The 18,613-nt window shown below is 37.1% G+C and overlaps 1 protein-coding gene across 5 annotated transcripts in view; it reads left to right on the top strand.

Moving 5' to 3' along the window:
• Positions 1 to 18,613, top strand: part of foxp1b (forkhead box P1b) — a 193,163-nt gene that overhangs the window by 52,049 nt on the left and 122,501 nt on the right. For 4 of the 5 annotated variants that reach the window (XM_084426905.1, XM_084426902.1, XM_084426903.1 and 1 more), the window contains one exon: positions 13,410 to 13,474. The gene's annotated coding sequence lies outside the window, so the exon portion shown is untranslated. Of the gene's footprint in view, positions 1 to 5,513; positions 5,683 to 13,409; positions 13,475 to 18,613 lie in introns of those variants that run through there. The other variant, XM_084426904.1, reaches the window with a different exon arrangement.

Raw genomic sequence — 18,613 nt, 5'->3', positions numbered from 1 at the left:
GAAACTTAGAGTGTTTTGGGTGGTTGCTAGGGCATTTTAGGCTTTTAAAATAAATACATTGTATTGTCTACAAGGGTAAAATTGTAAGTCTGATCATTTTGTAATGTAATAGCCGCATGATTTGAGGTACAATTCATGCTCATATCAGTCAGCACTAGTTACATATTGAAGCTCATTACAGAGGTTTAGAACATCCCCTAACCCACAAGATGAGCAATAATAATAGTGATTTATCCTGCTATGGACTGTGGAAGGAGATGAATCTACCCCAAGTTTTACTTGAATGGTGTGAATCTGTAAGTGTCCAGTGGGGAGGAGTTTGGCATTCAAATTAGGTTCTAAATTATTCACGTAATGCATGATATTCCCCAGTAGAGGTGCAACACGTCACAGTGAGTCAACTAATAGCATTTGATTGTGCTGGTCTTGTGACCTAGTGTAAATTAACCAGTTTTACAATCATATCCGTAATGTTGACAGTCTGATTTATGCTTTAAGCATACTGTCGTTGTTTATTTAACCATATAAACCAATAACGAGGGAAGGATCTCGATTGCTCTTTTAAAGCTGCTTTAAAAATCTCCCATCAGCTCCACTGATCATTCCTTTTGTTGAATAATTGATTTTTACTTGCTTTTTGAGTAATTAATATCTGATCAAATTAATATTAACACTGCCTGAAATATTTATGATGAATGATAAAACTATGAACTATCTGCAAGATGATAAATGGCAAGAAAATTCCAAATTAAGATAGAGCCATTTCATTTTCATCTCGAGTTTAGGAAATAAATGAGAATAATTTTTCCAGCTACATGCAAATTAGACTAATCCGGCTCTATGTTGGACAGCTAAAGACCTAAATGAAGTTTGTACTGAGGGGGAGATGACATTTGATGTTTTTCTTTTCATTTGGAAGCTTGATTTATACATGATTGCAACCAAGAGAGTTAACTGAATTTGTTTAACCCTTAAACACATTTTCCCATTCATCCAAAAACAGTATAGGGTTGCTAACGAGCCAAGGTGTGTAAGAGTGCAAGTATATATTTTTTTCTGCACAACAATAATTTAATCTTTGTTGACTGAATATGTGCAATTCCCCTTGTCTGATACACACACTCATAGTTGCCGCAGGCAGAAAACAAACAAATAGGAAGTATCATCAGCAAAACTTGAAATGTCTCAGCGATTTACTGCAGAGCAAGTACTGAATACAATCAAATATTAGTGTCACTGTCACTTGATGGTGGATCTGCTGAAGAAGCTGTCAGCGATCAAAATCGAATATGATCCAGATGCTGAATGTACTGGGAAATGAGCTGTGATGAGGACAGTTATGATGGTATAAACGTCGGCTCAAACTGAACCCTCCAAAATATGCTTTATTTCATTCTTCTGTAATTGTTACTCTAATACCAGGAGAGTTTTGTATTACTCCATCCGTGATCCTTCCATGTTAGATATAGATCCGGGTCGCTAAAGACCCGAATATGTAATAATGATTTGCGAAACGTTCATGCATTTAAGGGTTAAATGACATCATATCACCCATATGATACATGATAGGTGGGTACATGGAGATGAACAAAACCGATGATGTCCTGTGGAGGCGTATTCAAAGCAAGAAGTCAACGTAAAGCAGTTTTTTTGAGATCTAGTTGTTTTAGGCAATGTGTGATTATAGGATGTTGCCATTTTGAAGGTTTTGCCTTTATGGTGCACATCGTAATTAAACATATTAAATGTGAACACAGATTTTAATATCAAAATTCAGTGGAGTTATGAGTTATTGTACAATGTAAATGTACAAAACATCCTGTTTCTTTGACTGTTTGGATGGAATTTATTTTTTCGTGGTGCGGCAGCTCTCATTGTGGATATTTTTGCATAACAATGTCTTGTTAGAATTAAATATTCATAGTTATCTGAAAACAATCCATGGTTTGGACTGAAATTATAGTTGCTACAATAAATATAGTCACTTGTAATGATAGTTCTGAATTTTAGTGCCGGTTTATGAACATAATAAAGGCGACATGAAAGACTTGCCATTCAATATCAGATAGCCAAGGAGAAGCAAATGATTTCAAATATTAGATATTTAAATTATTTTCAAATGAACAGAGAAGTGAGCAGAGAGAAGGGTGAGGAGTTTCCCCCGGTGGTCCTTCGGGGGCTTTGTTTCTGTGGCGTGGCTCATTAGCGAAGCGAGCTCATAGAACCGGCACACACACACACCGAGCAGAGGCCCTGAGCGTGCCGTCGACATGCGCACGCTCTCTCTTTGCGGGAATGCTGACCGAGAAGCTGTCCTGATTAAAATGACAATAGTCTAATTAACTCGACCTCTGTGTCAGTGCACAAAACAGTGCGAAAAAAAGGAAATTGGCAGGCCAAGCGACTATTTCTTTGTCTCCGTCCAGGAGTGAGAGATTTTCTCTTCCTGTCGCCGCGTGGTGCGCCAAACCATTTCAGAGTAGTGTTAATGGCAATTATTTTCATAAGCTAATTAAATCCAGGGCCTGCTCTGTGTTTCTGGTTGCGAACCCTTGAGAGACTTAACTTAGGGCTAGCGCTACAAGCACCTTTAAGTAGCAGTCTGTTAGTAATTGAGAAAAATGATACACTTATAAAATGTTTGCATTTATCTGATTCTAATCTCGAATTTGTGAAATTGCTCATTTTTAGGCAGAGCCAGGGCGACTTAGCGGGCTAACCTCCCTCACCCTGTTTTTCCTCCACCCCTTTCCAAAGTCAGCGAGAGAGAGAGATAAAGAGGAACAGAGATGCCAGACGAAAGGAAAGGAAACCATTTCGCTGACAAGTAGAAGAACACTAAGCCAGATAACGGCGGATCTTTAAAGCTCTCAAACAGACACCATTCTGAAAGTTGTATTTTCCTCTTGCCCCCGCAATCTGTTGCCATTATTCGATTGGTTAATCTCATCTGAGGGCGGAGAAGAAAAAACAAGTGGAAAAAAAAGAGAGAGAAGAAGAAAAGAACCGCTTAGATGAGTGGAGTGGAAAGTGCTTTCAGTTCTATTATCCTTCTTTTGGTGATTGCGGCCCATAGGGAGATAATTACGCTTTAGTCTTGAGTTAATGAAATGAAAACTTTCTTTCTTTTCTCTCGGCTGAAAAGGAACGGTTGATCTTTTGTGCCACTATCTGAAGGCATCTCCCACCCTTGACAGGGGCACATTGAGGATGCGTTTTGTTTTAGGCTGAAAAAGCCCCCCCCCTCTCCCCGTACGCACACACTTGGGCTGTCAGTTGAGCAGCGATATGACACATCCTTCAGCATATTGAGTTGCCCGTTCCTCTCGCTTCAGATGCTCTTCCCTGTAGCTCTGCTGCTAATAAAATACACCAAAAAAACAAAACAAAACAGAAATACTCTCCATATAACACACAGCCTTTGCTCAATAGCTCAAAGCAAAAGCAACTTTTTGATGCAATACAATTATGCAATTTCGATTCAAGAAATTAACTCATCTCATTAGCAAATTCATTTTTTTTTTTTTTAAATGGAAAAACCGAAGATTGTTGGAGAAATTATCATCAAATTTACAAAATTAAAAACTGAAGCTTGTTGGAAAAACTGGAATGATCAGATGCAATTTGTTACAGGTCAATGCAGTTATTTTTGTAGGATAACTAGAATGAGCAATGAGATCTAGTTGAGAAACAGTAAGTAAATGTGAGCAACAGAGTTTATTTGTGTAATTCAGATAACTAACTATTTCAAAGTGAAGCTGTGGCCTTCTAGTTATGGTAATAAACGTAATAATAAAAACAATAATAGTTGGTGTCGTTGTTTTTTGCACTTAATACTTTTAGCTTGAAGTCATCATCTTATCGTCATATTTGTGGGACAGTTTTGTTTGTTGGTGTCTGCATTTATTGAAGTTTATGTGGAAAATGCAGATTTGAATCTCGATCATGTCCCAATTCCATTCTCTGCTGTTTTCTGTGAAGCAAAAATAAATAAATTCTAGCAATATTAATTGAATCATTAAATAATAAAAAGATTAATATATGTCATAGAGCTTTTAACTAGACATTTCTAGCTTCAAATCATCTTGTGTTTGTGGTGAAAGTTTGTGTTTGTGCACCGTCCCCGTCCACATCTGGTTTGGGACTTTAGGACCGGAGTAGTCTGACCCCTCCTCCTCCTCCTCCTCCTCCTCCTCCCCCTCCTCTCTCACATTTCATCATCTGTTCTGCAGCTCTCCACTTCTCACTCACTCGTTCTTTGGCCTCGCTGGATCCATCTGCTGTTATTATTTGCCTCTGATAATTGGCTTGAACAATGGAATGCCTGTGTGTCCCCCTCGCCTTTGAAACAAGACACCCTGTTTATTTTCTGGAGGTCCTTTCTGTGCTCTCTCTGTTTTTTCCCCTTCCTCACTCACCTCATCCGTCAATCCCGTTCACTTCCCCTTTCCCTTTTCTCTCCCCATCTTTCTCTATCTCTCCTCCTAAGTTTTTCGCTCTCTGCTCTTTTTTTTTTTTTTTTTTTTTAAGCGAGTTGTTAAAGTCACACATGTAAGTGCGTTTATGAATGAGTGTCAGGCTCGGGATTCTTTGCAGGAATGAGTCGTGATTGCTCAGCTTACCATCGATCATGTGATGTTACATTTCTCAACAGCCACTTTAAAGTCGAGAGAGGGGGAGAGCTGCAAGAAGTAAAGCGCAGCATTACTGAACTGCACTGTCCTTTTCACCTTACAAATTTGTAAGGTTTTAAGTTTGCAAGAAGATTGGAAACATCCGATGCAGAAAGAAGGTTCTATATAGAATCTTAAAGGGTTCTGTCAGTTGCTTCATATATAGAACTTTTAGGGGTTCCCATAATGGCATTATTATGGATTAGTTAAAATTATTTTTTATGAGTTGAACAGCTTATACTTTATCAGTACAAATAACTGAAATAACCTTTCAAATAAATGAAAGGATTGTGCAAATTTTTTTTTAAGACATTTTCTCCTTATATAGAACCTTTTTGGTATAATGCGTCCTTTAAAATTGAGTAAAGAACCCTGGGGAGTGGAGAAATTGGAACTATAAGATAAATTCTTAAAAACAAATTTTCTAAATTCAGAACTGAAGCTTGCTGGAAAAATTGATTCTAAATTTAAAGAACTTTTTGTTGGAGAACTAGAATGAACTATGATAAGGTGTAGTTAATAAATGTTTCCAAATGAAGTAAAAAATAATGCACTTACTCCTTTGGGAATCATCAAACCAAACAATTCGAGTTTATCTCCACTGTAGTCCATTTCCCCTCAGCTGTAGTTTGATTAAAGTAGTCCAGGGCCAGGACGGGACAGGTATGCGTTTCCCAGCAGGCACTGGTGCGATCGGTGCCAGCCCTTCATTTGCTGAGTGTTTGTGTTTATGCAAACGGAGGCCCTCTTCCTGCATATTCAATCTTCGACTCAGGCTTTTGTTGTGTTTAGACCACATACCTCCAGCCCCTGAGACCAGAGTGCATGTGTGTGTGAGCCAGAGAGCGCGAACGGGGCAAGGCTGCCGGTTGCACACTGCTCGCACCTCACTTACAACTTGATAAAGAGGCAGCTGGTGAAGAGAGGACTTTTGTTATAGTGTGGATCAAAGTGTGGGACGCTGGAGTTGTTTGGATTTGGCTTGCGGAGCACTGGGTTATGTTCATGGGTGAGTGTTCACAGACTTTAAGCGATGCATTTATTCTCCCTCTTCCTCGTCAAGCTAAAAATACTGAGTAAAATTCGTACGTTTCTGACTGTGCATCTCAGATCCCTGTCGTTGTCTCTCTCTCTCTCTCTCTCTCTCTCTCTCTCTCTCTCTCTCTCTCTCTCTCTCTCTCTCTCTCTCTCTCTCTCTCTCTCTCTCTCTCTCTCTCTCTCTCTCTCTCTGTCTTTCTGAGCAAACCACACGGTATCTGCCTCCGCTCTCCTGTCCAATTAGATCTTTCTCACAAAAAGAGAAGTGAATCTGTATTGGGAGATTTTGCTCTTTCCTCAGTCACTACACTCACTCTCACTCTGTCTCTGCACAGGGAAATGGAATTTGTGGGTTATTGATATTAATAGTACACAGGATCTGTGGTCAAAAGAGAGAAGAGAATGGATGAGAAAAAGAGAGCGAGAAAGAGAAGGGGATTGGTGGGGAGAAAGAGGAAACATGATGTCAGAGGGGATGTTAAAGCATAGCTGATATAAAAGAAATGAACCTTAAAAATGTGTGATGTGATAAAAACAGAAGTGGTGTTTTGCTTGTGTAATGTTTAGGATAACTACAAAAAGTTTTGGATTTAGCCCTATGTTGTTAATATTGTTGAATAAAATGCAAGCCATATAAATATGCCTACATATTATTTGCTTTATATTGCTATGCATTATATCAGCCAAGTTTCTGTAGATATTGGTGTTGACAGAGGTCATTGCGTAATCAGAAAGTTCAGAAAGTATAAAGTAATTAGTTTATTAATGAAATTGATGGGCATATATCGTTCAAAAGTTTGAGGTCTGTAAGATTTTTATAATGCAATTGAAAGAAGTCTCTTATGCTCACTATAGCTGCATTTATTTGATCAAAAATACAGTAAAAAATTAAATATTGTGAAAATTGTTAAAATAGAAAACAGTTATTTATTCCTGTGATGCCAAAGCTGAATTTTCAGCATCATTACTCCAGTCTTCAGTGTCACATGATCCTTCAGAAATCATTCTAATATGCTGATTTGGTGCTCAAGAAACATTTCTTATTATTATCAATGATGAAGACAGTTGTGCTGCTTAATGTTTTTGTGGAAACTGTAATGCAGTTTATTTTTTAGGATTTTTTTTATGTTTTGATGAATATAATTAAATGATGAATGAAAAAAAATTGCTAATGAAAGCTATTGTGTAAAACAAGTGTTTATACTTTTGTTTAAATTCAGCAATTTTGTGTATATATTATTTGCTATATATACTGTAATATTAATCAGCAATATGTAGGCAACCCTGATATCGGCATCGGCAGCAGCCATTAAAAATTGGATGCAAATTTTCTTTTTTCAAATAGATATTCTCAAATGGTTTCCAATTTTTTTTAAGCGTGTTTTGAGTAAATATCATGGAGCTTAAGTACGTTTTTTTTTGTTTTTTTTTGTTGTTTTTTTGTTTTTTTTTACGTACAGTACTTGCGTGATTAAATTGTATTAAATTGAACATTACTGACCCTAACCTCTAGATATCCATATTGGCATTTGTCATTAATAAAACTATAATATTTCACTGCTTAAAAAGATAACATTACATAACTGGGTTGAAACCCACAGTGACCAGTGTTAACCCTTATAGTTTTATATCGATATACAGTAGTTTCATGCTCTCATGGCGCTGGTCCGTACTCAAAAAAAAAAAAAAAAAAAATGTATATATATATATATATATATATATATATATATATATATATATATATATATATATATATATATATATATCAATCACATACATACATACATACATACATACATACATACATACATACATACATACATATAATCCAATTACAGAAAAAGAAAGAAGAGGGGAAGGTGAGCTCAGAAAAGAAAACAAGTGCAGCTTTTTATTTATCTTTTGGATGATTTCATTAGAATGTGTTTTGAAAGTCTGGCTGGGCCGTTTCTGGTATCCAGAGTGAAAGAATGCTCTATTCAGCTCGCGCTCTTGCCTGTTAACATTTAAATAGTGTAAAGAAATGCACTGCCTTGTTTGTTTTGGGATAGGAACGAAATACCGCTGCCTTGGTATTAAGACTGTGAAAGCTGTGTGTGTGTGTGTACTCTGTGTACTTTGTTCTTAGCTCAGCAAAACGTGAGGGCAGGTCTGAAAAAATGTCTAGACTCAGACAGCCTGACAGTCAGCAGACTATGTACCGACTCGCTCGGCCTCCAGAAGCTCAAGTGACCCACGTACAAGCCAAGATAAATTAGGTTTCTCGTCTGTTTGCATGTCGGAAACCGCCGTTGTTTACACGAACGTGGACGTGCAAAACAATGGGCGAAGCCTGCTTGTAAGTGAATTATAAAAATGACTTTCAGGTTTTTTTGGGAATAGTTGAAATGATTCAGGCTCTGATGAGAGAGTGAGTGGGAGAGAGAGAGACCTCTGTTCAGTCACCTTTTTGTCAGGCTTTTGTAAACAGCTGCATTTGTCTCAAAGTGAGTCATGCAATTTTCCTGTATTTCAGAGCACAGACAGTGACTTGGAAAATCATGTGCACACACCCTAAAAACAAACACAAATGGACTCAATATAGATATCACAGCCTGTCCTCTGCTCAAGTCTCTTTTTTGCGGTCTCTCTCTCTCTCTCTCTCTCTCTCTCCATTTTCTCCTTTTCTGATATGATTGTATTTTTTAAGATCAGTTTTTTCTTCAAAATATTAAACGTTCATAAAAGTAGTTCACATGACTTGCTTGCTATCTGAAGTCATAGCTTTGTACAGTATGTGGAAATGACTCAAATTTCACTGTAAAATCTTTTAGCTCTCAAATCTCATTCGTCCTTTTAGCATATTCAAACTCTGAGCGTTAAGAACATGTGAGAACTAAAATAATTCGGTGTCATTTACATCAAACCTGAGTTTGAATTTGTGCATACACAAATGAGGTTTGTGAGAGAAACATGATTGGAATGATATCAGTAAATAATTTTAGTCTGTTCCTAACACAAAGCTATAAAATACATCAGGGCCCGGTTTCACAAACAGGGCTTAGATTAAGCCAGGGTTAGGTTTTAGTTCAATTAGGACATTTAAGTAGCTTTTATAAACATTCCTTTCAGAAAAAGAAAAAGAAAAAACACATTGCTGGTGTGAATCTTGAGACAAAACAATGGCACTGGCATATTTTAAGATATGTCAGAATAAGTTGCTTTCAGTTAAAACAGCTCAAACATGCATTTTAGTCTGGGACTAGGCCTTGTCTGTGAATTCGGCGGCAGGGTTATTAATAAAAAGTACATAAAGGTGATGCAGTGCAAATATTGCAGTTAACCTGGTTAAGAATTTAATCATATTCGATTTATTAATGGTAATACATAATCCTGGTTCTTATGAATTTGAGTCTGGATATATTGCTACTATTACATGAATCTCATTATTATTATTATTATTATTATTATTATTTCATTAATGTATTATTGAATATGCATCACATTAAGTTTATTTGTTTGATTTGTTAAAACTGTGTAATCCAAATAGATGGAAATTTTATATACAATCAAAAATATATAAATCTTAAATATTAGGCCTGAATGTTTTTTTGAGTGTATTGTATAACTTTTAAAAACAAATTTTTATCATTTGTAACATTTTATGCTTTACGCAAAAATAACCAACAGTGTTAATTTGAAAGTTATTTGTTGTTGTTGTTGTATGGAATGAGGGAGAGTAAATGATGACAGAATATACATTTTTCTTTTAATAATCTTTACACGCACTTTTGACACTTTATCACAGATCACACCCTTCTACACTAGTTTTGAGCATGTCAAGCCTGCTTGTTAAAGGACACTGGATAAATTTGCTTTCTTGACCAATAGGGGAGGAGAGGAGCTGGTGGTCACAGCCTATGAGCTACACTCAATTGCTGCATAAATGAATATGCTAATAAGCAGGAATGTTCATTTATGACCCCACTGCAGAAGTAGCCACAGATATGCTATTTAAGCGTTTGCAAACCGATTAATGGAATGGATTTGCTTGGTGGTAAATATTCATGTGCTCTTGTGTTTTTGGTGAAGTGAGCAAAGAGATGGTCCATTAGATGGACTGAAGAGGCGTTCATAATGACCACCAGGGCCTTTTCCGTTAGGATTGGCTTAGTTTTAGCCAGGAATTGGCTGGAGTGTGTGATTCAACAGCCTGTATGATGTAAATGTGGCTGAATAAGAACAATATTTTGTAGAAGTCCTCTTCAGGTCTGGATTTCCAAATGAGATTGTTGATATTCATGTGCATGCTATCATTTTTAGCCATTGTTGTCATGTATGACCAAAGTTTTTGCTGGCCATATAGATGTTTGCGATTCTAGGTCAAACGCAGTTAAGGATGCACCGATATGACGTTTTGGCCGATAACCGATATATTGGCCGATAAATCTAAATCCAAAATTACCTCAGCTACTCTACAGCTACGCAACTACCATTATGACGCTTCAAAAAGTTCATAAAGAGATCGTAAAACGAATCCATATGAAGGTTTAGTCCAAATTTTCTGAAGAGACACAATCGCTTTATATGATGAACAGAATTAATTTTAGGCTTTTTATTCACATATAAACATTGATCAGCCAACATAAACTGAAGCTCGACCGAAACAGCTTGACGCGTTGAGCAAACCTCTTGCTGAAGCTCAAACATGCTGTGTAACATGAGAATGAACCTCATTGGTTCTTGCTGAAGCTCAAACGTGCTGCGTAACACATGAGAATGAACCTCATTGGTTCTCACACATCAAGTGAGCATGCTTGAGCTTCCGTTTGCCACAAATGTGGGAGTTGATTAGTATTTATTTTATTTACTTACTTACCCACCCATCCAGTGAGTTTTCTTAAATGATTAGTTCACCCCCCCCCAAAAAAAAAAAATTTGTCATCAAATTACTCATCAAATTGTCATCAGCCTACGCAACTACCACTTTAATTCTTCAAAAAGTTCATAAAGAGATCATAAAACTAATCCATATGAATTGAGTGGTTTAGTCCAAGTTTTCTGAAGAGACTCGATCGCTTTATATGATTAACAGATTTAGAATTTGTTTACTGTAATTTTTATTAAGGTAAATATCACTTTTGTGCAATTATGCAAAAAAAGTGTCAAAATATGATGTAATTGTCTATTTTGGGTGCATAGAATGCTAGATGTTAAATTAGCCTCAGAAACACAGCAATTTTATTCCAGTAAATGTTTCAAATGTAATTTCCACCACAGGAAAAATGGTGATTTATGAGATGTAATGGAAATAACATTTTTCGTGACTGTTTAGAAGGGAAAAGACTTTTGGACATTTTTAGCGAGTTACCACCCTTACACAAGAACTTAACGTTTTTTCTGTCTGTCTCTTCACTATCATCTTCAGACAATATTTAGTCCATGTGATCATTTAGTTGTCTCTCCCGCCACGTTTCCTCCATAACACACCCATGAAGCCGATCATCTCAGCAAGTTCCCCGAGCACCAGAGTGCTGGTTCTTTTCCTTCTCCAGCTGGGTCTAACGGTATGAGTGTATTTATTCACTCCCCAGGCCTCCTCCACCCCGCTGCTCAAAACACCAGCATTACCTCCAACTGCATGCATTCAGTCTGGACAGATATCGATTTAGCAACACATTACGGTGCTAAAAACTAAAAGGTAACTGCTGTTGCGCGTCTCTCTTCCAACCCCCCCCCCCCCCCCTTTTCTTGATGCAAAACGTTCTCATCATTAGAATGAGAGAACATTTGTCTAAATGAGCGTTAGGCATTTCAGTAAACTCATTTAGCACCTAAGACCTTAGCAGGTGATTTGAATAAATGATGTTTAGCTTTTTAAGCTGAAAAATTCATCACTTGTCACCACGAGTTATTGATTCATAACAGCAGGGATGACATGTTAATTGAAGTCTAATGAATTAGAATAAGAGAAAATGGAGTCAGCACAAGATATGCGGAAAACTCATATATGGTCCTGGTGGTGACTGGTGTTTTCAGTCATTTTTAAGTAAATGCTGACCACCCTTCTTAACAAGGGTGTTTAACCGATAATTGATGCAGAGACATGGACAGGCTGTACCAATGTGTTTTATCTGTGCTCACTTTACCTGAGATAAACAGATTCACTCTGCTCAAACGGCCAGCCACTGTTTTGACTGGCAAATGTAAACTGCATATTTGTTCACATTCGGCTAAGCTTTCATGCTTTTATTCAAATGCCCAAGGGATGTTGGCCTACAGTATCTTTCTCAGTAGTGTAGTATGAGAATATGCGCTTAGAGTATATTTTTGAGTCCAGACTGTAAATGCGAGCTTATGAACCTTTTGCCTTTTTGGCTTTTGGGAAGGAGTTGCCTTATAAAAAGCCACACAGTGATGGTAATACTATGATCCTTTGAAACTGGCACCAAAATATGTCCAAAATAAAATGGTAGTATCATGACCAATTTTTTTGTTGATGGTACAATATTTAGTTCAATGGAGTAGTGCTGTGATATACAGTATACTATGGTACTGATTTGTTACCATAATTATATACTATGGTATGTACTTGGTGTTCCAGGGTGTTACAAATGCACGCCACCGTTCAGAAGTTGGGGGTCAGTAAGATTTTCTTAAAAAAAATGAATACTTGTATTCAGCATTGATGCAATCAGTTGAACAAAGTGCCATTTTCTAATGTTACAAAAGTTTCTTTTTCACATTAAAGGGATACTCCACTTTTTTTGGAAATAGGCTCATTTTACAACTCCCCCAGAGTTAAACAGTTGAGTTTTACCGTTTTCGAATCCATTCAGCCGATCTCCGGGTCTGGCGGTACCACTTTTAGCATAGCTTAGCATAAATCATTGAATCGGACAGGACCATTAGCATCTCTCTCAAAAAAATGACCAAAGAGTTTCGATATTTTTCCTATTTAAAACTTGACTCTTCTGTAGTTACATTGTGTACTAAGACCGACGGAAAATGTAAAGTTGCGATTTTCTAGGCTGATATGGCTAGGAACTATACTCTCATTCCTGCGTAATAATCAAGAAACTTTGCTGCCTCACCATGGGTGCAGCAGGCGTAATGATATGACGTGGCGCCTGAAAATAGGTCTAATAGGTTAGACAAACTTAGTCCCGGTCACGTTGGAAGTTACCGAGCTGGGGACTATTTTCAGGCGCTGCGTCATATTACGCCTACTGGACTCATGGTACGGCAGCAAAGTTTCTATAAGTGATAAGTGAAAAATGTATATATTATATACTGTATGTATTTCAACCTGCCAAAGTGGCAAGTGACTGAGTTACACGCCACTGCTGAAATCCACCCGCATTTGGCGGGTTGGCCAGTGTTAATGTCAAGCCCTGAATGCAACTTTCGCTTGATATAAAGGTAAAGTTTAACCCTTTATGGTTTCATAAGGATGATAAATCACTCACTTCCATATTGTAGCTTATGGTTTAGTAATGCTGTGGATATAAGTGATTTTTTTTTTTCTTCTGCTTCTCTCAAGTTTTGCCAAGTAGATGATGTGCTTCTGTATGTCCACGGTTGAGTTCTCACTGGTTTATCTGCAACATCACAACTCTAAAATAGCTCATTTCGTATGCACAGAGATGACTGATGGTTTGTGACAGCAGCAGTAATTTTACAGCTACTGCTTTTTCTGTGTGTTTGTTGTCTCTGCAGGGCAGGGAGGTTAAACGCAGCGCTGGAACTGAAGACGGCCGCAAATAAGCAAGTCCTTGGAGAAGGTAAACAAGTGATTCATTATTAGACTCCAATGGAGCCGAGTGTGTGTGTTTGTGCTTGTTGACAGACTAGAAAGGGCAGGACTAGTGCTAGTATTCTATATAGTTTCTTTATCTAGTATTCTATATCTTTTTGTCAGCAGCCATATCACCCTGTAGCCCAAGACTGGTTGCCCACTGAAGCTAAGCAGGGTTGATCCTGGTTAGTACCTTGATGGGAAACTAGTTTGCCGCTGGAAGAGGTGTTAGTGAGGTCAGTAGGGGGCGCTCACCCTGTGGTCTGTGTGGGTCCTAACACCCCAGTATAGTGATGGGGACACTATACTGTCAAAGAGCACCATCCTTCGTTTGAGACATTAAATCGAGGTCCTGACTCTCTGTCCTTCGAAAAAAGACTAGGGGTATAACCCCGGCATTCTGGAAAAATTTTCCCATTGGCCTCTGTCCATCATCATAGCCTCCTAATAATACCCATATAAACTGATTGGCTTCACCTCTCCACCAATAAGCTGGTGTGTGTGGTGTGCGTTCTGGCTCAATATGGCTGCCGTCGCATCATCCAGGTGGATGCTGCACATTGGTGGTGGTTGAGGAGATTCTCCCCTTCTATGTAAATCGCTTTGAGTGCCGAAAAGCGATATATAAATAAAACAACAATTTGATTTGTTGCTGCTCTTGTCTTTGTATACTTTTCTCAAGGTTGAGGGAAAAAGAGGTTGTTTATTTTTGTCAAAGTTTACCGCTAAACAGGACGGTTTATTTGCCCCACTGCACAGGGCTTTTTGAGACATGATTTGGCTAACTTGCAGAGTCACCATATTTTAAATGGTCATTGTCAGTAATTTATAGGACTTTTTGAGTTATCCAGGTACTACGACAAGGAAAAATTGTATTTGAAAACGAGATTTGATTTCTAAATAGGTTTCCCAACCTGTCTGATTCAGAATGGAACAGCCCTAATCAGCTGACATGGAGACCAGAGCAAACCATAGAAGTGAAGTAGGGGGGTGTTCATGTACAGTATTAAGGCGCAGGGTGTGAGAAGGACTGTGTTTGTGTGTCTGTTCTCTGACAGTATGGTGGACAAGGAAGGGACTTCCCATCCTTTCCCATGAGCTCATGCTTACAGACACATTCACACACACCCAAATACACAAACCTTGTTCACTATGTGATTGATTTCTATTTTGTTGTTTTGCATGTTGTTCTTTCTATTTTTCTCACCATAGAGCTTCTTAAAAAGCTACTCACTCTTGTCATTACACACTACAAACACTGTAAAAATCTTATTGTAATTAGTATCTTTGTCTAGGTTTGCAGCAAAAATATATAAATATTCTTAAAACAAATGTACATATAGTTTGCATTACAGGCAGACTTATATAAAACATAATAAGATTTGTTTTCAGTGAAAATGTCCTTTTTTACTCCAATGGCATTTTTTTTCATAGTTATAAGTGTTTTTTATTTTATTTTTTTATTTTATTTATGCACTAAATGCCCAACATTACCAAAGAAAAAGTTGCCTTGCTTTTGATATCCATTACATCCCTGGTTTTATTGTTTTTTTTGTTTGTTTTTTAAAGTGCTGCCCACAATGCTATTGGCTTCAACAAGGTTAGATATTTTTATTGGAAAACAGGAATACTAGTAATATTTATTTATTTATTTATTTATTTATTTATTTATTTATTTATTTATTTATTTATTTATTTATTTATTTAACCACCCACCCAGTGAGTTTTCTTAAATTGTTAATACACCCAAAAATAATAAAAATTTGTCATCAATTAGTCATCAAATTGTCATCAGCCTACGCAACTACCACTTTGATGCTTCAAAAAGTTCATAAAGAGATCGTAAAGCTAATCCATATGAATCGAGTGGTTTGGTCCTACTTTTCTGAAGAGACTCGATCGCTTTATATGATGAACAGATTGAATTTAGAATTAGAATTTATATTTTACATTTTAATTTATATGTGAATAAAAGCCTAAATTCAATCTTACATCAAAGAAAGCGATTGTGTCTCTTCAGAAAATTTGGACTAAACCTCTCGATTCATATGGATTAGTTTTACGATCTCGTTATGAATTTATGAAGCATCAAAGTGGTAGATGAGTAGCTGTCAATGGAGGGACAAAAATCTCTTCAGTTGTGTTACAAAGATGAACAAAAGTTTTACGAGTTTGGAACAACAGGGTGAGTAATTAATGACAGAATTTTCATTTTTGGGTAAACCGATGGGTGTAGGGTTTGGCCATACCATTGGATTTCTGGGAAGGGTGTAGGGCTATCTCCCTTTTTTCTCTCCCTTTTAGTAACTGGCCAGCCAAGATAAACCTCATCATTCTATACGTTTTTGCACAGGATTTGCATATGTCAGTGTTTAAAAACCAGTTTGAGGTGCAGATTATAATGATAATGATGCTGAAGCATTACATGATTTTGATAATTTCACACGCTTTCAAACTTTTTAATTTATCATGCACTTTGGCATAACGCAAAATGACTTGCTTATGCATTCAATTCAGTCCACTTTCCAACAGAAATGCCTGTTTACTTCTGTATGGATGCCTGGTATAATCTTATCCCCACTCAACCACTCTTACATAAGTTAAAGTAAGTGTATATCCACTTAAACCCTGAGTACTTTTTCAGAGAGCTAAACAGCAGGGGAAAATATAATATTTGCATGCTGTGTGGCGCCTGCCAAGGGCTAAATTGGAATGCCTCTGAAGATCATACACTTGATTATTTACTTTATTTGCCTCATCCTCTCGTTTTACGGCAACCACAAAGATGGAAATTCTGAGGTAACACCAAATGAAAAGTTGTATATTGATGCATGTTAGGGCGCAGAGGTGGATTAGGGTCCATGTAATAGCTCTTCCGAGTACATTTTATTGCTTACTACAAAAAAAAAATGTAATTCTGTGTATCAGCATCAGGTTGAAAATTGCTTTGTATTAGCATTAGCATTTGGTAAGCCCCTAATTCCCCTGTTTCTACAGCTGAGTGTGTTTCTATGCATTTACAAGTGCTTCCGATTTGTAGGAGTTCACTTAAATCTCTTTTTCTGCCAAAGCTATGAACATAATAAACAAGCCAGCATGGCTAAAGCGCCACACGGGGGAGATTGCTAACGAGAAAGTTAAATGCTTACGCTAGTCACACAGTTGTTTATGCGCCCGTGTGCATAACTCCAGAGAGGATTTTAATATGCTGTAATAAAAAGTTTTTCGAGCGGTAACGTCTTGAACTAAAGAATTAGCACTAGCTTCGTTTTCTGTTAATTATGAAAGTGTCAGCATTTTCTTACAATGAAGTACTGTGGAAGTGTCAGATGTAAAAATTGTATGGATGATTAACACAATTATATATAGCAGTATTACCATGGTGTCCAAAACATACTTTTTTTGTACCGTTTATAACTTGAATATAAATTGAATAACAAAATTATGATGTTGTATCAATTCGATTTTTGGAAACAGTCGAGGTCAAAACAGAGGTGGAACAGATCCAAATTGGCATTAACATTTTTTGATGCATTTAAAACTGGCTACCTTTCCTTGCCGTGCCTCCGTGCTTTAAAAAAAAGTCACGTTTTCTTTTTTTACTTGATGAAAGTGTACTTTTCTGAATGCATATAGAAAATCACAATTACAAATCCATTATTTTTTTCATGGTATTGATAACTTAATGAATTCTGCTCTCTTAGAGGTGGAAAGGCTTTGATATAGTTGGTCTGCCACTGCGTCGGAGCGAGTCTTCGTGACAGGATCTTTGTACTGAATGGAAGTGATGGCAGTCAGGCTGGCAGCAGTCTCTTCTTCTGTCAGAGGAGTTGTCTTCAGAGAGATGAAAGGAAATCTGTCCACAAAAACGCTCCGTGAGGAGTGTGTGCGAGAGTGTTTGTCACGTATATCACAAAGCTCAGTTTGTCTTCTTTTCATCTGAAGACATTCGCTGTTTTTCCTTTCTTTCTTTTTTTGCATCACTTTTCAATTTCTTCATCCAGCTGAAAGGAGATGACCGTATTTTAAATGGGTCAAATTGAATGAAAGAATGATTTTTAGGTGGTTCTTTCAACATGAAATGTAAGCATTTGCTTATTTTATTGCTTAAGTAAGGTTGGTCTGCCCCCCCCCCCCCCCCCCCCCCCAGTCATTTTGTTTTCTTTGTACTAGCAATGCAAATACACCACACGGCTGAACTCATTTTGGTAAGATGAAAGTGAAATCATTAGCACATTGTTGAACATAAGCAGCGAATGGGCTTACTCTCTATATAAGCATACTCTATGGGCTTAGTCTTAGCTTGCCTTCCTTAAAAATACACCAGATCAAGTTCATTAAATCATCATGACAATTGAAAGTATCTGTCCTTAATGACTTACACAGGTTGATGTTTATTGTTCTCTATCTGACATTCGCTATATTCATGGTCAATATCATTTTGGCAGTGTCTCGCTGCTGTATTTATTTGAGGAAGCAAAATCCCTTTTAGGGATGAAGCACCTGGGCCTGGATGCTTAATGGAATAGCTTTAACATTAAGTAAATAAACAGCTTGCATTTGAAAGGTGTGTGTGTGTGTGTGTGTGTATCAGAGACAAAGAAAGAAGGGGAGTGTATTTGTGCTGTGGGTAGGAAAGGAGATACGCCTACACTGGTTAGCTGAAGTTTTGTTGTGGCTTTTAAACTGAAATAAGAGTTTGACTTTGGACTTTGTTAAAGGTGAAATGTGTGATTTCTTTGCCACTTTCGGCACCAAATTTAATTGCGAAAATATTGTTATTGCAATTACTGTAATGCATTTTCATTTCCAAGGGAAAGTAATTAACTGATTTCACAATGGCACATATCAGTGGTATCACTTTGGCTGGTGATTTACTGTATGCAAAGGTCCTACTTTTTGTACTATTTTTATGGTTTGTAAGTTAGCATTTTTCAAACTGTGGTAAAATTTTCAGGGTGTCTGCTGAACATTTCAGAAATTTATAAAAAATCCATTGATTCAAAATAGTAAACTGAAAATCAAAAAAGTTGTAAAGGAACGAACGAATGTTTATATAATCAAACATGGAAATAATACTAGACTACAATAATAAACTGTTGGGTATAAAGTATAAAATGCAATA

Source organism: Rutilus rutilus (assembly GCF_951802725.1).
Source record: "Rutilus rutilus genome assembly, chromosome: 12".
In the NCBI taxonomy this organism is placed as follows: Eukaryota; Metazoa; Chordata; class Actinopteri; order Cypriniformes; family Leuciscidae; genus Rutilus; species Rutilus rutilus.
Note: the sequence above shows the minus strand (reverse complement) of the source record. Positions and strands in the feature narration are given on the sequence as shown.